At 34.6% G+C, this 24306-nt stretch overlaps 1 long non-coding RNA gene across 1 annotated transcript in view; it reads left to right on the forward strand.

The window, feature by feature from the left end:
• The window catches only part of LOC122435991, a 29324-nt gene that overhangs the window by 1677 nt on the left and 3341 nt on the right, over window positions 1-24306 (forward strand). The window contains exon 2 of the long non-coding RNA XR_006267762.1: window positions 9579-9581. This is a non-coding gene — a long non-coding RNA (uncharacterized LOC122435991). The remainder of the gene's footprint in view (window positions 1-9578; window positions 9582-24306) is intronic.

Here is a 24306-nt window from a genome sequence, read left to right on the forward strand (position 1 = left end):
TTCTTTGGAAATAATTTAAGGGAGCTTGGCTATATAATGTTTTAACCAAGAATATTACTATTGCTGTTCATTAATCATTATCTTGTTGCTTGAAACGCCCTAGAGATTTCTTAATTTAGAGCCTAGGAAGTAAAAAGGTGCTGGGTTATGGATGTTCATTGACACGGTTCTTGCTTCCCTGGTGGCTCTAGCAGTAAAGTATCTGCCTGCAATGCAGGAGCTGCAAGTTCGACCCCTGAGTAAGGAAGATCCACTGGAGGAGGCAATGGCAACCCACTCCAGTTCTTGCCTGCAGAATCCCATGGACAGGAGGAGCCTGGTGGGCTACAGTCCCTAGGGTTGCAAAGAATCAGGCATAACTGAAACAACTTAGCATGCATTGCTTTCAGATAGCTAAAAATAATGACTGCAGGTGCAAGAAGATTTTAAAGTATTATATTTTAAGAAGTGAGGCAATGTCGATGTATGGCAAAAACCACCATAATATTGTAAAGTAATTAGCCTCCAATTAAATATTTTTTAAAAAAGTGAAGCAATAGAAGCTTAGCATTTTTATAGTCTGTGTTTTAATTAAATAATCTTTGCCACATTAAAACCATTCTTCCACTTTAAGGAAATTAGTCTCTTGCCAAAGAATAGGGGAAAAATTGTTGCCAACACTCTTGCAGCTTTCTTGTAAAATCAGAACAGATGGAAGGCCAATGGAACATGAGATAAATGCAATATCAAAACAACTGCTGAGGTAAATGCTATACCCTGGGAGCTGTAAAAGTTTTGCTCTAATTCTAAGATAAGTTTTATGAATGTATATGTCAATGAAAGCAGAAGTTTGAATTATCTGCACATAATTTACAATATGTTTAGAAATATTTTTCAGAATTGAGTAATTTTTCTTACACCATAGTCAAATGTTTAACTGTAAACAAATACACAAAGCATTTTAGCTTATTTTCTCTCTGTAGCTTTTTAAAAGAGAAGCTAAATAATTTTGCATCAGTCAAACCAGTGAAAGAATGAATGCTGTTTCATAAATATAAGAACATTTTTACCTAAAAGTTTATCCTTTGAGGTTTGGGATTAACATTTAACATATGCACTCTATTATATATAAAATAGATAACAACAAGGACCTGCTATATAGCACAGGGAATTATACTCAATATTTATAATAATCTATAAGAGAAGAGAACCTAAAAATATATGTATAAGAGAGTCACTTTGCTGTACACCTAAATCTAACACAACAGTGTAAATCTACTATACTTCAATAAAAATAAAAGCCATTAACTTCCCTCTAAAAATGTTTATGTTTATGTCAATCAAAGTTTTCCTTTTATAAAATCCAAAATATTATAATGGCTCTTACTTTATGCATGTTTGCAGCCTGGACAATTAACAATCACCTGTTGACTGATTTCTCTCCCTAGACTCTGAGCCTCTTGTGTCTCCTTTTATCCTGCTGTCAAAGTAACACTTCCCCGCATATAGTCCTCCTCTGGCTCATCAGTAACTCCAGGATAAAATTTTCTGGTCATAATTGCTCCAAACCTATTTTTCCAGCAGTGGATTCCCATTTCTCTTCTCTGTATATGCCCTTGCACAAAACTTGCTTTTCCTGACATGTAATGTGCTGTTTCACATTACTTAGCTTTTGCGCATGTTTGTCTCTCTAAAAGGAACCCCTTTAGTTTCTACTATCAGTCGTAACTTATTAAAATCTTCAGCTAAATATGGCCTCTTTTTGAAGCTTTTCCCAATTCTTACAGGCAAAATTTGTAAATACTCTTCATATCTTCCAAAGTCATTGTGAATGTCTCAACTGCAACATCTCATCACATAATATTTGGTGTTTGATGCTTTTCTAAGATTGTGAGTTCCCTGTGGGTAGGAACAAGGACTTCTGTACAAGTTTCTGTCACAATTCCCCCAGTGTAATACTTGACACATAAATTCATATTGAGTGAATAAATTGTACTCTTTTCTTACAGTTCATTAATTTCACATATATTTATGAAACACTGATTATGTGCCATGTACTCAGCTTGGATACTGGTGATAAGGTGATGAGAAAGACCTCATTCTTGTCCGTATGGGAAAGACAACTACAAACAATAGGATGCTGTTTTCTGAGTATATATTTTGAATTTCTCTATTTCTCTCTTTCCTTTCATAATGCCATTGTCAGAGGTCCTAGATTTTTATTAGGTGCCAACTGACCAGGTAGTTTCACAACTAGACAGTAAAGATCAACCAAAAGTACAGAAACATTTTATCAAATGAAGCATTATAGTTTATAATAAAAAGTATACCACCTCATAATACACGTTATCAAAATTAAAATCATGTATTGCTTTGACTATTCACAAGTTTTTGAAATATTTAGTAAAATAAATTCCTTTACCCATGACTAAACTTTTAAAAAGATATTTTGAGTAACTAAGTGTAACAGCATAAGCACAGTCTTTTCAGGTGGTGTTTATACATGTTTCCTTTCTATCCACATATATTTTACCCATTGTCTTCCGTTTTTGTTTGCATTCTTATTTTAATTTTTTTAAGCACTATTTATACATGATTAAAATATTAAATAACATACAAGATCATTTAACAAATTACAATTGTTCCATTCTCCACTGCTCCATATCCCCAGTTCCACTTCCCAGAGGTGACAATTTTTATTTATTGGTTTTCCAGTCAGCTTTCTCATGATATAAAATTTTTCTAGTAAATTCTATCCTTTTTTAGAGTTGAAATTTGATGAGTCTTGACAAATCTATACAGTTGTGTAATCACTAGCAAACTGAGACCCAGATGATGTCTATTACATTAAAAAAGTTCCTTCCTGTACCTTTGCAGTCAGTTTTATTTCCAGAAACTCTAGTACACACTAGCAACGACTGCTCTGTTTCTTTCACTATTGGTTTGTATTTTCCAGAAATTAATGGGAAACATACACCAGGCAGTATATATTCTTTTGAGCCTTGCTTTTTAAATGCATTGAAGTTCACCTGTGTTGCTTCAGGTGTCAACAGTGCATTTTTTTTTAAAATTATTGAGTAGTATTCTAAGGTAACCATTTTTAACAATTACCATTTTTATTAGTTTTTCAGACTTAATTTGAAATAACACATATTGCTCATTGCCTTCTTGATTAAATACATTATCCATTACATTTCCTTATTGAAAACCAAGATTTTATGTCACTCTTACACCCTTCCACTTAATCTCTCTAATGGTAATCTTTTAAAAAAATTTCCTAGGATAATTGAGATATACTTGACAAGTACAGTTCTTGATTACTATGGTATCTTTAAATTACATACTTAAAACTTTTTCTTATTTCAGTAGCTTTCTTCAGTCTATTGGCTTGCCCTCTCTCTCTTTTGAGATATTTAACTCTATCATCTAAACTTCTACATATTTCTAATTTTGGAAATGATACTTTATGATTTTTTCCAATTTTTTGTACTGTGACATTTCCTTTTTTATTGATTTTTAATGAATGAAATTGCTTCACAGGTCCCTCTGAAAACGCAAATTAGATGGCTCTAGAGTTGTGTTTGTCAGTTTAATTTCTTGTTTCTTAAAATATGTCTTTAAAAACTTTTTTTTTCCCCTGGGGTTAATAGTTGTGTTTGTTTTCTGTTCTTTGCCTTTCATGCTATTGATTTTCTTCATACCTCTGGGTTTTTATTTACATATGGGAACAGGCAGTTTGTCTATTTCTTCTAGGTAGTTCTGTTTCCACATAGATAAATTTCCTGTAAGGTCTCCCTGTAGTTATGAAGCCTGACTTGGAAATCTGTGTATGTGGGCAAGGCTTATCTATTGACATGTTTCATTTTAAAGTAAGTATGGTGCCAGCCTTGAGGCTAGGATTCTTCCAAAATGCCAGAATGGGAAGAATTTTGCTAATAGCACACATATTCACCTTAAGAGTAAATTTTCCTCAAGCTGTCAGCTTATGTATTTTTAAAGGGAGGCGTCGTTTTCTTTTGTCTAAGGCTAATATGCTCAGCTGCCTGGGTCCTGAGAAATTTATGGGCTTCCCAGTTGGCTTAGTGACAAAGAATCCTCCTGCCAAGCAGGAGACGTAGGTTCGGTCCCTGGGTTGGGAAGATCCCCTGGAGAAGGAAGCGGCTACCCACTCTAGTATTCTTGCCTGGAAGATCCCATGGACAGGAGAGCCTGGCAGGCAACAGATAGTCCATGGGGTCACAAAGAATCAGACATAACTGAGCAACTAAGAAGCAATAGCTCATTTAAGTGCTGAATAATATTCCATTGTCTGGATATTGAGAACATATGACATATGTCCTACAGACAGTACTGTCAAACTGATGCTCTACTTAAAGCTGCTCGTTTTCAAGTAGCTAATTTGATGAGATAACCCTAGCTAAAGGAGCCAATGGTACTATTATTTTACTACTATCTGCCTTCCTCTTGCTTTGTTAGGCCCCATATAATTTCAGGGGTTTAAAGGAATGAGTCAGATGATATTCAGGCAGATTATGAGAGTCCCTCTGGGTAAGGGGGACAACTCTACTGTAAATTGTATACTATAGTTTGCCTAAATTACTCCTTGTATGTGTATACAAATATTTTATTCACCATCTTCTAGCACAAATTTTAGTCTCATTTTAAGGACCAGTTTAATCTGTAACATTGATACCTTCACTTAATATCCACATTGGTATATTAGTAAGCAAAATATATATCTTGTGTCCTAGAAAATATGGGAGGTGTTGCTCCTTATCACGCTGGCAAATCACAGTGACATAAACTTTCTATTTGTCTACCTACTGAGAATATTGATTACCTAAGGGCAATTGTAGATGAACTAGCTATATTTTTTCAAGTTTTCAGACTGCAGCTTTTCTGTCAAACTGTTGATATATATTTATATAAGATGTGTTTATATATGATTTATAAGATAAATATAATTATATAACTATATTAATAATATATAATTCATATATTTTTAGTTGCTAATATCCACAACAGAAGTAACTTTGTTTTAAAGTAAAAATAAATAAGATAATCTCCAAATACAATTCCAAATTGTAAAATTTCTTTCTCCCTCCCTTCATCTTTTCTCTGTTTCTTCCTTCTGTCTTACTTTCTTCCCTACTATGGCTGTTTTAAATAGATAACAGAGTAATCGTCACTGTGGAGGGAGAGGAAAAAAAAAACTATTAATTTAAACCCTAAAGTAATGGTAACAAATAGCTTAACTGATTTTTCCAGCTGGATTGAATAATTGCTGTGAACACCTGACTTTTTATTCTATTTTCCATTTTTATCCTGCCTTTCATAATGGTTGGAGAAGTACAAAATAAGGTAACATACACCTTTATTATTTTCTAGCTCTGCTAATAATTTTAAGTCAATAATAGTTTTAGCGAGCACCTACAATGCATTCTGAAAAGAACTGACAAAGATGAAAATATAAGCTGTCTCCTCACTACGGGAATTCTGAACCTAAGTGTACTTAAGAAAACACATACGTTGCTATAGCACAAACTCAACTGCAGTGAGGGTCACAGGATACTTATCAACGGCTACTTGAGATTTATTTTTGGCCTGTTTCCTCTATGGGGCTTTATTTATTTAATAAAAATGATTTCTTTGTGAGTGACACCAACATTCCTTTTAATTTTTTAATGAATTGTTTCCCTCCACCTGGTATTTGAACTCTCGAGTTCTGTCTTGGACTTTCTGTTTCACCCTACCAAAAATGTATGTGATCTCATCTACTCCTATTGTGTCAAAATTTTGTTGCTATCTTAGTTCTCTGAATTAAGTGTGGGGTAAAGTATTTAAAGGATTTGTGAACATCTCTATTTAAACATCTTACAGATATTTCAGTATCTGCATATTTCAAAATTCAGCTGATAAAATTCTAAAAAATAAAATTCATCTTCCCGTTTTCCTATTCTAGTGATAATAGAGGCTTCGCCTTGGATATCTCTAATCTATTGTTTTCCCAAACCATAATGGTTTTACTCCATGTGACCCAAACACTCATCTTGGGTATTATTTCAAATATGTGTATTTCAATTTTGACTGTTTTTCTCCATTCACACTGCCATGATCCTTCTGTAAGACAACAACATCTTTCCTTTGCACCACTGTGATACACTGTGACAAATATTCTGACTTCTGTCTTTGCTCCACTACAATTCATTCTCTGAACTGCAGTCAGGGTGATATCTTTAAATGTAAATCTGATTGAGTCACTCATAAGTTTCCATTACTCTAAGGAAATTATTTTTTTAAATAATTATCAGTAAGGGTTATGTGTACTGGCTTCTGCTTTTCAATTTTATCTTATATCACTCTTCCCAGGTTTCTAATCAAGATAGTGGTCTCCTTTCAATTTCTTGAAAATACCAAAATCCTTCCAACATCAGGGTCTTTGCAATGCTGCTCCATCAACCTGGAATACTGTTCCCCCATTCTGTTCCCCTAATTCCAATTGCATTTTTAAGTTTCTCCTTAAATGCCTTTTCCCTTAAATTTTTCACCCCTTCTCTGATCCAAATTAAGTCCTTCATTAAGTTCTCTTATAACCTCAAACACCAGCATCCTCAAAGCCTTTAAGTGTGGTTTCTGATTTGTTCCCCCATTCATTTGATACTTGAACTCTGAGAAGTTTGCTGTTGTTTTTTAAGATATGCTTTTTTTTATTAGTTGGAGGCTAATTACTTTACAATATTGTAGTGGTTTTTGCCGTACATTGACGTGAATCAGCCATGGATTTACATGTATTCCCCATCCCGATCCCCCCTCCCACCTCCCTCTCCACCTGATCCCTCTGGGTCTTCCCAGTGCACCAGCTCCGAGCACTTGTCTCATGCATCCAACCTGGGCTGGTGAAACTGGAGCCTATTACACAGAGTGAAGTAAGCCAGAAAGATAAAGACCAATACAGTATACTAACACATATATATGGAATTTAGAAAGATGGTAACGATAACCCTATATGCAAAACAGAAAAAGAGACACAGATGTACAGAATAGACTTTTGGACTCTGGGAGAAGGCGAGGGTGGGATGTTTCAAGAGAACAGCATCAAAACATGTATATTATCTGAGAACTTTTTTACCTCAGCACTCTTTCAATATGAAGACTTATTCCACATCTCTGATTTTGATATTAACTACTTCTCTTTAGCATTTTATCCTAGGGTTCAGAGAACTTCCCTACTGTTTTAATTAACAGTCCTATGTGATCTGAACCTGAAACTTGGCAGATCATTTCCATGTGATTTCACAAGAACTCCCCCAGAAGCAATATACATCCCTCACAGTGATGGAGTTGGCATCTTTCTGCTAGCTTGGTCCATTTTACCATCATCTCTCACCAAGATTATTGTAGTTCCTAACTGCTTTTTCTACCTTTAGTCTTGCTTTTCTGCAAGAATTGTTTATACTGCAGTCAATGTAACCTACTTGAAAAGCCAAACTAATGTGGCATTCATTTATCTGAATTCATTAAACCTTTCAGTGTTCTGTCATTGAACTTGCATATTTCAAAGTCTTCAGAATAAGGGCCTTACAAGGCCCTTAATAATCTGGTGTCTACTTCTTTTCATCACATGTCTGCCTAACACATAATACCACCTTCTGCTAACATGTGTAGTCTTCCACTGCTTCCCCTTTTATTTGCTCTTTTTCTGAATGATTTCATATAATTTGATGGTTTTAACTACCACCTCTATATTGACAACTCCAGAATATTGCTTTGGGAGAGATGTGGATGGATTTAAGAGAGAACGGTTTTGAGGACTGGAAGAATGGGTTCAGGTCTATCGTAACACCACCATCTTTCCAGTCACCCAAGTCACCTAAGATAAGCACATAAAAATCTGTATGCCATTTTATACTTCTTGTTTCTCCAAATCTCATAGTCAAAAAATCACTTAGGTAACAGATGATTGGGGGCTTAACCAGAGTGATGTGGATAGAAATGGGTAATTAGTCACATTAAAGGAAAATAATTATATGGTCAACCAGTAAGATTTGTTGATTGATTGAGAGGGAGAAACATTCAAGGATCATTTCCAAATTTCTAGTTGGGGTTTCTGAATGGCTGGTGGTACCATTTAGTAGGGAAGGAAGGATAAGCGTAGTTTTAGTTGTTAAGCTGTGTTTAATTATTTGTGTTGTAGAGTCTAAGATAACATTGGCCTTCCCAGGAGGAGTTATTCAGCAGGAAGTTAGCTATGTAATTCTGAAACTTGGTGTAGAGATCTGTTTTGTAACTATAGATACTGTGAGTTAGGCACAATGGTTGATAAAATAATTACGGGCTAGATTACTCATGGAAAGTATGAAGATTGAAAACAGTAAATCTCTAGAGATAAACATCAATATTTATAAGGCCCATGGAATATGAACAGCCCAGGAAGAAATCAAAAGAAAAAATCAGAAGAAGAAATACAAAGAGTATATAATAATGGACATAAAATATAGTGGCAATTTTCAAGAAGTAGGTTCTGAGCAAGAGTGTCAAATATAGCCTAAAATAGATTATGGTGGTTGAAATGTGCCCATTTTGTCTAGTATTTAGGAGGTCATTGAAATGTCACAGACATTTCCCAAGAGAATAGTCAGGTGAGAATCCTAAATGTCATTGTTTAGGTTATGAATACAAATTGAGAAGAACAAGAATAATGAGAAAATATTGATTAACAAGAGGTGGGATACCATGTTAAGGGACAGTTCATTTATTCATTCAACTAAACTTTATTGATGTCCTATGGTGTGGCAGGTGTTTTTCTAGGCCCCTGATATACATCAGTGAATAATTTTAAAAAATAAAAATATCATGGCCCTTGTAAAACTTAGTATCATGAGAGGTGGACCACAGACATACTAAATAATGCATATAGTATATTATAAAGTTAAATATTATATGAAAAAACTGAACAGAGAGGAATAACCAGGTGTGCTGCGATGGTTATTTTTTAAGTATAAAATGCTCGACACTACTACAAAAAAAAAAGAATCTCAGTTTACACCTACTATAATGATAGACTTGTCTTTGGAGTCATAAAACTTTAGATCTGAAAATTATGAACATAAAGGCAGGGGTTGAAGCTCAGGAAATTATTTTTTGAACTAGCAAGTATAATAGACCTTTCATTTTTGTTGTTCATAATTTATACTTGCATAGTTCTGACAGTATTTGAAATTGTATGTTATGTCATAACACATTTATAATAACATTTTAAGCCTAGAAAATAAAATAATTAAAAGAACAATACACTAGATACATAGAATGAGCTTGGAAAGTCAATTTAAAAATAATTAAGATTTGAACCCTGGAATACACAGGCATACCTCAGAGATATTGCAGATTTAGTTCCAGACCACTGCAATAAAGTGAGTCACACATTTCTGTTTTGGTTTTTCAGTGCATATAAAAGTTATGTTTGTACTATATTGTAGTCTATTAGGTGTGCAATAGCATTATATCTGGAAAAAACAATGTGCATACCTTAATTTAAATATCCTTTATTGCTAAGAATGCTAGTAATAATCTGTGCCTTCAGCAAGTCATCAGCTTATTAGCTGGTGGAGGGTTTGAAATATTGTGAGAATTACCAAAATGTGATACAGAAACATGAAGTGAGTAAAACTGTTGGAAAAGTGGTACCAACGACTTGCACAAGGTTGCCGCTAACCATCAATTTATTTAAAAAAAAAAAAAAACAGTATCTGCAAAGCACAATAATGTGAAGCCCAATAAAATGAGGTATGCCTATAATATGAAAGAGGGAAACACACAGAATTATATAGTTCTCATATAACTGTAAAAGGCGATAACAGTGGTGAGATAATAATGTATTGATCACTTACTATGAAATGGAAAGGCAAAGATTCATGTGTATATCTTGTAAATGTGACCAACATAACAGATTATCTTGAATAATTCAAGTATGTATCAAGTATATTGGAAACACCTCAACACAATAAAGGCCATATATGAAAAGCCCAAACTAACATCATAAAGAATGGGGGAAAACTAAACACTTTTCCTTTAAGACAGATGCCCACACTCTTAACTTCTTTTCAACATAGTACTAGAAGTCCTAGCCAGAGCAATTAGACAAGAAAAAGAAAGTAAAAATAATTCAAATTGAAAAGGAAGAAAATTTATATCTGTTTGCAGATGACAGGCTCATACATGTAGAAAACCTTAAAGACTTAACAACAACAAAAAAAAACTGTTGAACTAATAAATTCAGCAAAGTTGAAGGATGCAAAATCAACATAAAAAATCAGTCATGTATCTATACACAAACAAAATGAAAAAAACCTCATTACAATAGCAACAAAAGGAGTAAAATACTTAGGAATAAACTTAAGAGATGGAAGACCTGTATACTGATGAAAGAAAGAAGACATGGATAAATGGAAAGGCATCCCATGTTTAAAGACTGAAAGACTCCATATTGTTAAACTGTCCATACTACCCAAAGTGATCCAAAGATTCAGTGCAATTTCTTACAAATATTGTAATGACATTCTTTACAGAAATAGAGAATTTTAAAATTCAGATGAAACCACAAAAGCCCCAAATAGCCAAAAGAATATTGAGCAAGAAGGAAAAAGCTGGAGTTATTACACTGCCTGGTTTCAAAGCCACAGTAACCAAAAGAGTATGGTAGTTGCAAAAAGTCAGACATACAGGCCAATGGAACATAATAGAGCGCCCAGAAATCAATCCACATATTGATAGTCAACTGATCTTTGACAAGGGTGCCAGAGAGAGAGAGACAAATACCACATGATCTCACTTATATGTAGAATCTAAAATAGTCGAAGTCATAATGGCAGAGGATAGACGTGGTTTTCAGGGACTGGAGGAAGAAGAAAATGAGCAGACATCAAATAAGGAATATAAAGTTTTAGTTATGAAAGATGAAAAATCTATGGCTATCTAATATAAAATGTGACTGTTTTTAACAATATTGCATTGTATACTTGAAATTCACTAAAGAGGTTATATCGTAAGTGTTCTACACACATACACACACAGAAAATGGTAACTATATGAGGTGATGGATATGTTAATTAGCTTGAGTTTTATCAATAGTTTTTATAGTTTTTATAGTTATATAAACTATATAACTATAGTTATATAGTTTTATAGTTTATCAGTTTTTATAGATAGACATATTAATGCATCAAATTGCATACTTAAAATATATACAGTTTTAATTTTCAATTATATCTCACTAAAAATTTGAGTAACATAAATAAGAGAATAATGGGGAATAAAAGTAGTAATTGCTTTTACCTAAAAGCCTGGGGAAGGCTTCTCAGAAGAAGTCATAAAAGAGGTTGGCAAAATTAAAAAAGGGGACTGAAGTATGCTTCCAGTAGAAAGACAGCATAGGCAAAAATAGGAAAGCATTAAAAATATATAAAAATGCCAAGTAATCTAGTGTGAACAGAGGACATGATATATCAGGACAATTATGAATGATGAAGCTGCAAAGAAAAGTTGAGATGCCAAAAATAAGGAAGAGATTCATTAGTCTAACATAACACCATATTACATTCTTGAGTCATTGGGTGGAAGACAGATTATGTCATTGAGAGAGAGAAAGGCAGACAGAGGAGAGATATCTGGAAGAAGAGTGTACTTGTAAGTAGAAAGTAAACTATGTGGTAGGAAGTTAAGGGGTTATTGCAAAACCAAGTATACCAAAGAACTGCTCTGGTGACAAATATTTCTAATTAAGAAAAAGGAATAGATTCTCAGTAGAATAGACATTATTGCATGTTTCTTGATAGCTCAGTAGTTGAGGACACTGTGCTGAGATCACATATAAATTTAGTCTCCATGAAGTGGATACAAGATATTAACAGCTTCTGCCCACTGTCACGGATTGCGGTTTTAACTTCAGACAGAATGTGTCATCTATTAAAAAAGGAGTCAAGAGACCTGACCCCATAGCTGAAAAAGCAATATTAAAGACAGTGAAATGTTTATGAATCCACATATCTAGCTTTAACCAAAGATGTATACCTTGTATCATAAAGTTGATCTGAGATGCCTGAAGACAGACAAGTTTGGGAGTCAGAATGGTATTAGTGATACGAGTGCAAGCAATTCATATTATGCTCAATGTACTTTGTTTCTGGACTATTGTTTGAAAACTCCACCTCTCTTAGGATGCTTCTACAAGTTTACACTTGAATTATCTGGCATCTCCCTGAATATGCACTATCTACAGAATTTAGTTCAGGCAGGGGTTTAAACATAGAAAAAAAAGTTTTAATTATTCCTGTCATTGAATGATCCTTGGTTTTCTTAAGTCTTCAGTCCCTTGCTATTCTTAAATTTATGGCAGGTTTGGGCATTGAATAGAGAATAATATTACTTATAAACATAACTTAAAATATCTTACAGAAGCTTAGAAATGTAATAGGCTTAGCAAAGAAATTACAATCATAGAGAGTAATTTTTACTGTGATTAGGGCTAAGGCATGGATAGTGTTATTTATTGTGTTTATTGTGTTTGTGTGTGTGCATGTGTGCTGCATTTCTCTGTGATATACATCTAGAATATCCTCTACTAGGAAAAAATCTCAATGCTATTACTAATATTCTGGTGAACATGAAGTTATAATTAATACCATTTATTTATCTGTTCCTTTATTCAGTAAACGTGTATTGAATAACTACTCTCTAATGGTGCTGTGTTGAATACACAGTCCCTCTTCTCAATAAGTTTAGTCTATTTCAGGAAGTTAGTACAAAGCACAATTAATATATAAGAAAAATATGATAAGTGATATAGAGATTCAAAAAATTATATAGGGGATATAACGTGATACAAATATAATAATAATAAACATGTAATGAAAATATAAAATTATTTGGAGGAAAAGACACTATAAAGCATGTCAAAAGTGTCAAAGCATGAATAAGATTTATATGGAGGGTGAAGCAACAGTAAAGAAATGAGTGAAAAATGTTGAGACAGGTCAGCAGTAAGATCCTGAAATGAGAAAGCATAAATTGCTTTCCTATTGTGGTGAATACACGACAATACGCTATTAAATTCAAATAAGCAGTCTGCTTAGGGTCCTGTCTCTCCTTTACCTATCATATGTAACTCATTACTAAGCATTACACCTGAGCTTTCCAGGTGGCTCAGTGTTAAAGAATCTGCCTGCCTATGCAAGACATGCTGGAGACATGGGTTCAATCCCTGGGTACGGAAGATCCCCGGAAGAAGGAAATTGCAACCCACTTTAGTATTCTTTCCTGGAAAATTCCATGGACAGAGGAGCCTGGTGAGCTCTCATCCATGGGATCACAGAGTCGGACATGACTGAGCACACATACAAGCAATATGTACTGAAATATCCTTTGAGTCCGTATTCTTCTCCATAAGTCCACTATCATCACCTTAACCAGGTCATTTCTATTACATCACTCCACCAACCTAATAGGTCTTCTGGGCTCAAGTCATGACTTTCTCTAATTCATCCTATACACTCACATGGAGCATGAGATTAAAAGCTGAACCAAAATAACTCAATACCTTTGAAAATTAAATCACTAATAGAACTGTACCCTACAAGAATAAACCAGATTTCTCACAAAAACAGACAAAAATATCATATTCATGTGGAACCACAAAAGACACCAAATAGACATGATAATCTTCACGAAAAACAAAATTGGAAGCATCAGAATTCTGATTTCATAATATATTACAAAGCTACCACAATGAAAATGGTTTGAATCTGGAATAAAACAGATACAGTAAACAAATAGGACAGAATAGAGAGCCCAGAAATAAACCTTCATGTATGTGGTCAAGTACCATTTGACAAAGGTGCCAAGAATACTCAGTGGGGACAGGATAAATGGTGTAGAAAAACTGGATATTCACATGAAAAGAGTGAAATTTGACTCACCACTCCCCCCCCATCTTACACACACCACTTACAAAAATCAACTTGAACCTAATTAAGGACTTAAATGTAAGAACTGAAACCATAAAATTCCTAAACAATAAGTAAAAACTGCCTTACATAGATTTTGGCAAGGATTTTTTTTTTTTTATTATGACACCAATGGCACAAACAACAAATGTAAGAATCAATAAGTGGGACTATATCACACTAAGAATTTTCTGTTCAGCAAAAAGAAAAAAAAAAACAATTGACAAAATGAAAAGGCAACTCACAGAATGGTAGAAAATATTTTCAAACTGCATATCTGATAAGACATTATTATCCAAAATGTATAAGGAATGTTATGCTCAACAGCAAAAATACACTCAATTTAAAATAGGCGTAGGGCTTGAATAGACCTTTCTCCAAAGAAGATATACAAATGGCCAACAATTACATGAAAAGCTGCTCAACATCGCTAAACATCAGGGAAATCCAAATCTACACCACAATGAGATACGACCTCACACCTATTCGGATGGCTACTATTTAAAAAAAAAAAAAGATGATATGCTGGTAAAAATGTGGAGAAAAGGAAACCCTGTACCCTTCTATTGGTAATATAAATTGATGTATCCACTATAAAAAAAGTATTAGTTTCTCAAAAAATTAAAAATAGAACTGCCATATGATCCAGCAACTCCACTTCTGGGTATGCATCCAAAGGAAATGAAATCAGTATTCCAAAGAAATAAATGCCCCTTCATGTTTGTTTCAGTATTGATCGCAATAGCCAAGATACAGAAACGATTTAACAATTTGTGTGCTAGCTATTCTACAGAGAATAACGTTGATCTACCATGCTTGTAAACTTGAAAGACTTTAGCATTAAACCTAGCCATAGGGTTATTTCTGAAAATATATTTATGCTTTTTCTTGTTTCCAAACACTATAATACTCCAAAATCTGAATTTTCTTTCAGTTTTTCATTTCATTTTGTTTTTGTTGTTTTACTCTTTTATTGCTTTAGTTTTCCTTCCTCTCTTGCTCCCTTCCTTCCATCATGGTATCCAAGAAAAGGGATCTTTGCATATTTAATTAGGTTTACTATTCTGATGACCTTAAGAGAAAGAGATTATCCAAGTGTGCCTGAGCTATCACATGAGCCCTGAAAGCAGAGAGTTTTATCTATTCAGTAGCAGAAGAATTGAAAGTGTGAGAGAATTTGACATTAAGGAGGTCCTCCATTTGTTGAGATGGGGGGGGGGGGTCATAGCAAAAGGACCTGAAAAAGGCCTCTATAAGATTAGAGCAGATAGCCAGAAAATGGGCATTTCAATCCTACAATGGCAAGGGACCTGAATTCTGCCGACAATCTAAATGAGCTTGGATTTTGGATTCTTCCACAAGACCTCCAAGTAAGAGACTATCCAGCTAACAATCTGATTTCAGCTTTGTGAGACCTCGAGTGGAGAAGCCAGGTGAACCTACCTGAACTGACCCACAGAACTATGAGCAAATAAATGAATATTTGGTTGAAGTTGCTAACACCAATAGAAAGCTAATATGCTCTAGAATCCTTTTGAGATTTACACAAGGCTTTATTATCAGTTGGGATTAAGACTCTTGCCTTGTGACAAAAAAAAAAAATGTGATATAAATCCTAGATCTATAGACTAAGCTATGTTTGAAGACATAGATTTATGTTTCTGAATGTCTTCATAGGAGCTCTGCTCCAGTATTGCAAAAACTGCTTACTTTGCCTCTCTATCCCTTAGAAGCCCTTGTGCATGAGTGAGACAGAAAATATAATTTCTTAATTTATGGGTGATAAAAAGGTACATAGGCAGTTAACCAATTGTTTAATAAATTTATAATATGAACAGTGTACCTGAGTTTAGCCTTTCTTTGAAAATAGTGAAAACGTCTGACAATAGATGTTTTAATCTCTTGAAAGTGAATTGTACGTGAGATATTAAACTCCCTATCTACAACACCAAAGAGAAATATATTGATGGTTATATTGGTGATGGTTGGCATTTTAAGAAGATGAAAAAATATCTTTCAGGATGAAAATAGAAAATATCTCTTTTCCCTCTATGAAAGCAGAAAATGGAAAATTTATTTTCCCTCTATAAAAACAGAAAATTACAAAGCTACTAAGCAAACTACTGTATAATAGTTGTTTTCCTAAATGGTTGGTCACAGGACTTCTTCATAATTTCTGCTGCTTTTCTAACAGATGGCACTGTACCTTCCAATATTAATCTCTATTGTGAGATTTCCAAGAGAGCAATACATGCCCTCTACTGCAATACATCAAGGCTGTATATTGTCACTCTGCTTATTTAACTTACATGCAGAGTACATCATGCAAAATGCTGGGCCACATGAAGCACAAGCCAGAATCAAGAGTCCCAGGAGAAATATCAATAACCTCAGATATGCAGATGACACCACCCTTATGGCAGAAAGTGAAGAGGAATGAAGGAGCCTCTTGATAAAAGTGAAAGAGGAGAGTGAAAAAGCTGGCTTAAAATTCAACATTCAAAAAACAAAGATCATGGCATCCGATCCCATCAATTCATGACAAATAGCTGGGGAAACAATGGAAACAGTGACAGACTTTATTTTCTTGGGCTCCAGAATCACTGCGGATGGTTACTAAAGAAATGAAATTAAAAAACACTTGCTTATTGGAAGAAAAGCTATAACCAACCTAGACAGCATATTAAAAAGCAGAGACATTACTTTGCCAATAAGGTCCATCTAGTCAAAGCTATGGTTTTTCCAGTAGTCATGTATGGAGGTGAAATTAGACCATAAAGGCTGAGCATTGAAGAATTGATGCTTTTGAACTGTGGTGTTGGAGAAGACCTTGGTGTTGAGAGTCTCTTGGACAGCAAGGAGATCCAACCAGTCCACCCTGAAGGAAATCAGTCCTGAATATTCATTGGAAGGACTGATGCTGAAGCTCCAATACTTTCGCCACCTAATGTGAAGAATTGAGTTATTGGAAAAGACCCTGATGCTGACAAAGATTGAAGGCAGGAGGAGAAGGGGATGACAGAGGATGAGATGGTTGAATGGTATCATCAACTCAATGGACTTGAGTTTGAGCAAGCTCTGTGAGTTGGTAATGGACAGGGAAGCCTGGTGTGCTGCAGTCTATGGGGCCAGAAAGACTTGGACATAGCTGAGTGACTGAATTGAACTGCAACACCACCAAAAGCCCAAATGGCTAGATATTACCACTCTCTGTCTTCTCTAATATCATTTTTGTTATGTTTATGAATGACAATTTTTTTAAAATAACATGAAGGAACATAGTCAATATAAACATGTTATAATATGAATAGTCAATATAAACATATAAACAATATAAAAGGGAAAATGTTTAAAAACGTTCTATCTAGAGGAAATCTCTTCATTTATTTAACCATATATATAAAAGATTTTAGAAGATATAGACATGGGAAAGGGAGTCAGAGACTATCTTTTATAAAGTAAAGCAAAAAGGGAAAAGAAAAGTTATGGTGTATTAGTTTCCTTGAGCTGCCATAACAAAATATCATAGGCTCCATATCTTAAACAACAGAAATTAATTTTCTCACAGTTCTGGAGATCATAGATCAAGGTCTGGCAGGGTTTGGTTTCTGGTGAGGTCTCATTTCATGGATTGCAAAAAACAATTATCTCACTGTTTCCTCACATGAATTTTTCTGTGTGCAGAGAGAGAGAGAAAGAGAGAAAGAGACATACTATCTCTTCCCCTTATCTTATAGACACTAACCCTATTGGTTATAGCTCCACTGTTATTATCTCATTTAATCTTAATTACCTATTGAAAGGCCCTATCTCCAAATACAGTTACACTGGTGATTAAGTCTTTAATGTATGAATTTGGGGTGGGGGTGGGCACAATTCAGTCCATAATATTATGCTGTAGCTTGCTTGAATCCTAGATTTCTGTCCTGTGACTTCCTTGCTTGCCAGAGACTCCAAACAACATTATCTACTCCAAATATTGTCTCATGGAATCTGCCATGTCTTACGGGGATTGAAAAGAATGATTAACCTGATCGAGAATCACATTCAAGGATTGAAAGCTGTGTGGACCTGTTCTACCAAAGAGATAAAGCCCTGAGCCTTTGGAGTGGGAGCACTGACTCCAAGACCCTAGGCTACCCGATAAATAACCCTAGGGGGTATCAACTAGTGAGAACTCACACAAAGGAAACCACTGGAATACAAGACTCAGCATCACCCAACCATCAGTAGCACCCTGTGCAGGACACCTCATCTAAACAACAAACAAAACAAAGTGAAAGTGAAAAGTGAAAGTGAAGTCGCTCAGTTGTGTCCGACTCTTTGCGACCTCATGGACTGTAGCCTACCAGGTTCCTCTGTCCATGGCATTTTCCAGGCAAGAATACTGGAATGGGTTGCCATTTCCTTCTCCAACGAAACAAAAATAAAAACCAAATCATCAGCAGACAGGAGTACCACCTCCCTCAGCGTTGCCCATTAGAGGAAAAACAAAGAAAGAAACAAAAACTCAGCACAAATATCACCCTATATGAAGCTTACACAAACCACTGGACCAACCTTAGGAGGGCAGAAACCAAAAGGAAGGAAGAATTCAACCTTGAAGCCTGGGAAAAGGAGACCTCAAACAGAGTAAGTTAAAAAATAATAATGAAAAGGCAGAGAAATACTACACAAATGAAAGAACAAACTAGAAACACAGAAGTCCAAATAAATGAAGAGGAAACAGGCAAACTACCTGAAAAAGAATTCAGAATGATGACAGTAAAGATGATCAAAAACTTTGAAAACAAAATGGAGAAAATGCAAGAATCAATTAACAAAGAGCTAGAAGAATTAAAGAATAAACATACAGAGACAACACAATTACTAAAATTAAAAATGCTCTAGAAGGAATCAATAGCAGAATATCTGAAACTGAAGAACAAATTAGTGAGCTGGAAAAGAATGTAAAGAACTGAAGATAGTCTCAGATACCTCTGGGACAATGTCAAACTCACCAACATTCGAATTATAGGGGTCCCAGAAGAAGAAGAGAAAAAGAAAGTGTATGAGAAAACATTTAAAGAGGTTATAGTTAAAATTTCCCCAACATGGAGAAGGAAATAGTCAATCAAGTTCAAGAGGCACAAAGAGTCCCATACAGAATAAACCCAAGGAGAAACACGCCAAGACACATACTAATCAAACTAACAAAGACTAAATACAAAGAAGGAATATTAAAAGCAGCAAGGGAGAAGCAAGTAACATACAAGGGAAACCCCATATGCCTCACAGCTGATCTTTCAGCAGAAACTCTGCAGGCCAGAAGGGAATGGTAGGATATATTTAAAGTAATGAGAGGGAAAAATCTACAACTAAGATTACTGTACCCAGCAAGGATCTCATTCAGAACTGATGGAGAAATAAAAAGCTTTTCAGACAAGCAAAAGTTAAAAGAATTCAGTACCACTAAACCAGCTTTACAACAAATGTTAAAGGGACTTAATATAGTCAAGAAATACAAGAAAAAAGATCTATAAAATCAACCCCAAACAATGAAGAAAATGGCAATAGGAAGATATATATCAATAATTACTTTAAATGTAAATGGATTAAATGCTCCAACCAAAAGACACAGACTGGCTGAATGGATACAAAAACAAGACCCATATATATGCTGTCTACAATATTATGCTGTCAAGTCTCCCAAGCATCTTGTCCTTACTACATGAAAAATACATTAAGCGCTGAAGTCTTCATTCCATTATCAACTTTAAAGCCTAAGCTCCAAAGTCTCATGTAAATTATCATCTAAGTAAAGTATGAATGAGATTTGAGGAATAGTTCATTCTGAGGCCAAATTCCTTTCCAGGTGTGAATCTGTGAAACCAGACAAGTTATGTACTTCCAAAATAAAATGGTGGGACAGGCATAGGATAGACATTCTCATTCCAAAAGGGAGAAATAGGAAAGAAGAAAGAGGTGACAGGTCACAAGTGAGTCTAAAAACTTCCAAGGCAAATTCCATTAGATAATTTCCTAAAATTTTGCTATTGAAGTATAGTTGATTTAGAATATTGTGTAAGTTTCATGTATACAGCACAGTAATTCAGCTATATGTCTATATAGATAGAGATATATACATATAGATAGATAGATACTCTATTTCAGATTCTTTTCCCCTATAGGCTATTAGAAAATATTGAGAATAGTTCCCTGTGCTATCCAGTAAGTCCTTGTTGATTATCTATTTTATTTACAGTAGTGTGTATATGTTAACCTCAGCCTCAGAATTTATCCCTCTCCTTCCCTCCCTTTCTCCTTTGGTAACCATAAGTATGTTTTCTTTCTTTGAGAGTCTATTTCTATTTTGGAAATAAGTTCATTTGTGTCTTTTTTTAATCTTTTACGATTCCACATATAAATGATATCATATGACATTTATCATTTTCTGTCTTGCTTATTACATTAAATATATACATACATCCCATCCCTCTAGGTCATCACAGAGCACCAAGCTGAGCTCCTTGTGCTATACAGCAACTTCTTAACTCAAAAAGACACATGTAAACAGGAGAAGCAGATGTACAGAATGGACTTGTGGACACAGCAGGGGAAGGAGAGGATAAGACGAACTGAGAAAGTAGCACTGACATATATACACTAACCTGTGTAAAACAGATAGCTAGTGGGAAGCTGCTCTATAACACAGGGAGCCCAGCTTGGCGCTCTTTGATGACCTAGAGGGATCGGATGTGGGGGAGGGGAGTGAGGGGATACACCGTGTGTGTGTGTGTGTGCGTATAAATATATATATATATATATATATATATATATATATATATATATATATATGACATTAGCACTGTTGTACAGCAGAAACCAACACAACATTATAAAGCAGTTTCCTTCAAATAAAAAATGTGTACCCCCCAGTGTTCTTTGCAGCATTATTTACAATTTCCAGGACATGGAAGAAACCTAAATGTCCATCAGTAGATGAATGGATAAAAAAGATGTGGTACATATATACTCAGAAGATGTGATACTTATATTACTCAGCCATAAAAGGGAATGAAATTGTGTCATTTTTAGTGATGTGGATGGACATAGAATCTGTTATATAGAGTGAAGTACGTCAGAAAGAGAAAAATAAATACCATATATTAACACATATGTATGGAATCTAGAAAGATGGTACAGATGAGACTGTTTGCAGGGCAGGAATATCTGTAGACTGTTTGATGATGACCATTCTGACCTGTGAGAGGTGATATCTCATTAATAGCAATATTGAGCATGTTTTCATGGGTCTTTTGGCCATCTGTTTGTCTTCTCTGGAGGAATGTCTATTTAGATCTTCTGCCCATTTTTGATTGTTTTTTTTTATATTGTGCTGTATAAACTGTTTGTACATTTTAGTAATTAATCACTTGTCTGTCACTGTTTATAGATGATATGATATTATGCATAGAATATCCTAAAGACACTACCAGAAAACGACTAGAGCTCGTCAATCAATTTCTGTAAAGTTGCAGGATACAAAATCAATCCATAGAAATCTCTTGCATTTCTATACAGTAACAACAAAAGATAGAGCAATTAAGGAAACAATCACATTTAGCACCATATCAAAAAGAATAAAATACCTAGGAATAAATCTACCTAAGGAGGCAAAAGACCTGTATTCTAAAAACTGTAAGATGCTGATGAAAGAAATCTGAGATGACACAAACAGATGGAAAGATATTCTGTGTTTTTGGATTGAAAGAATCAATATTGTCAAAATGACCATATTACCCAAGGAAATCTATAGATTCATAGAAATTTTTATCAAACTACCAATGCCATTTTTCACAGAATTAGAACAAAACATTTAAAATTTTTTGTAGAAATGCAAAAGCCCCTGAATAGACAAAGAAATTTTGAGAAAGAAAAATGGAGCCAGAGGAATCAGGCTTCCTGGCTTCAAACTATACTACAAAGCTACAGTAATCAAAATAGTATGGCACTGACACAAAAACAGAAATATAGATAAATGGAACAGCATAGAAAGCCTAAAAATAAACCCACTCGCTTATGGTCAATTAATCTATGACAAAGGAGGCAATAATATATAGTGAAGAAAAGACAGTCTCCTCAATAAGTGGTGCTGGAAAAACTGAACAACTACATGTGGAAGGATGAAATTAGAACCCTCTTTAATACCATACACAAGAATCCAAAGTGGATTAAATAGCTAAATGTAAGACTAGATATTATAAAACTCTTAGAGGAAAACATAGGCAAGATACTTTTGGACATAAATCTCAGCAACATCTTTTTGGATTCATCTCCTAGTGTAATGAAAATAAGGACAAAAATAAACAAATGGGACCTAATTAAACTTAAAAGCTTTTGCATAGCAAAGGAAACCATATACAAAATGAAAAGACAACCTACAAAATGGGAGAAAGTATTTGCAAATTATGTGTTTATTGGATCTTAAGTCTTAAAAATAATCATCTTTTTCTTTCCATTTATTTTTATTAGTTGGAGGCTAATTACTTTACAGTATTGTAGTGGTTTTTGCCATACATTGACATGAATCAGCCATGGATCTTTGATTCAATGCTCTGTCCTCCAGGCCTACTGGGTCAGTAAAATCAACTCCAGGGCCCCTAGGTGGCAGCCCTGCCTGCAAGGCTCCAGTCAGCAGCATCCCAGCCTGGTGAGATGGAGGCAGTGACCCCAGCCTTTGAAACCAAGAAGGCAGCTTTGGCAATCAAAATGACCTCGTGGTTATTCTTGTCTTCTTGAAGAATAATGCTCCTTCACAGCCAAAGAGCTCTATTCACCCATCCTATAGAAATCCAGAAGCTTTTTTATATTTTTCTCTGCTCCTTTTGGTGCAAAATAGTATTGTCTGGTAGTATAATCCCACCTCCTTTCCTGGCTTTGATTGAAATGCCCAATTCATATCCAGAGTAGCCTCCTTATCAAATGATTGTTCAACCACGTCCTTAGTGTTATATTCAGAACATAGTTTCACACTTTCTGTAGAATGGATAAACTGAGAATTTTCCAAAATTTCAAGTTCATGTTCCTTTTTACTTAACAACTTCTTCAATTTATGTCTTTCATTTCCCATTTTTTATAATAAGCAGAAAGGAGAAGCAATACTGCATCTTCAATACTTTGCTTAGAAATCTCAGCTAAATATTCAATTTCATAGCTCCCAAGTTCTACTTTCCACAAGACACTAGCATACTGTTCAGCTAAGTTTTTCATCATTTAAAACAAGATCCTCTTTCCATCAATTTTCAATAACATGTTCCTCATTTCTGTCTTAAGTCTCTCTAGAATTGCTTTTAACATCCAACAGACACTTCAATACAATGTAGGCTTTTTCTATTATTTGTCTGTAAACTCAAGTCTTTATCAATGCCCAGTTCCAAAGTCATTTACACATTCTTAAGTATTTGTTATAGCAGCACCCCATTCACAGCATTAAGTTCTGTTTTAGTCTTCTCAGACTGCCATAATAGAATGCCACAGACAATGTGGCTTGAACACCAGATACTTATTTTCATACAACTCTGGAAGCTGAAAGTCCCATATCAATGGCCAGAAGGTTTTTTATTTTTCCCATGAGAGCTCTCTTCTGGACTTTCAGATGACCACCTTCTTGCTGTTTCTTCACATGACTATTTCTCTGAGCAGAGGTGAGTGGGGGAGAGAGGGATCTCTGGTGTCCCTTCTTATAAGAACTCTAATTCTGTTGGATTAAGGGGCCAAACTTATTATCTTATTTAATCGTAATTACCTCCCTAAAAATCCTATCTCCAAATATAGTTATATATGGGTTGGTTAAGTCTCAACATATGAATTTTTAATGGACACAGTTCAGTCCATAACATGAGGAAAATCCCAAATACCCAATAAGAAACCGGAATAACATTATTTCCAATGGTATACTTAAAGTTTTTGTTCTCTAAGACCATTGAATAAAGCAATATATTAGAAATGTACTACTCAAAGAGAAAATTAACTAGATGGGGGAAATCCTTTCACACTGTAAACATATATTAAATCACCACAACATACACTTTAAATGTCTTATAATTTTGTCAATTATATCCCAATAAAACTGGAGGGAAAAGAAAGAATGATATAAAAAGAAGTTGGTTTGGTAGTAAATTTGTGAAATGACATCATAAATCAGTAATGTCAGAGTAGAATCATGATGCCGGACTGTTGAAATGTCACCTCCATCTTTAAATTAGGATTTGTAGTAATTTAAAGAAACATACTCAACATGTATCTCATTCACATTATATGTAAGGAGAAAGGATGTACATCAATAGGA

The sequence above is a fragment of the Cervus canadensis genome, chromosome X, assembly GCF_019320065.1.
Source record: "Cervus canadensis isolate Bull #8, Minnesota chromosome X, ASM1932006v1, whole genome shotgun sequence".
Lineage (NCBI taxonomy): Eukaryota > Metazoa > Chordata > Mammalia > Artiodactyla > Cervidae > Cervus > Cervus canadensis.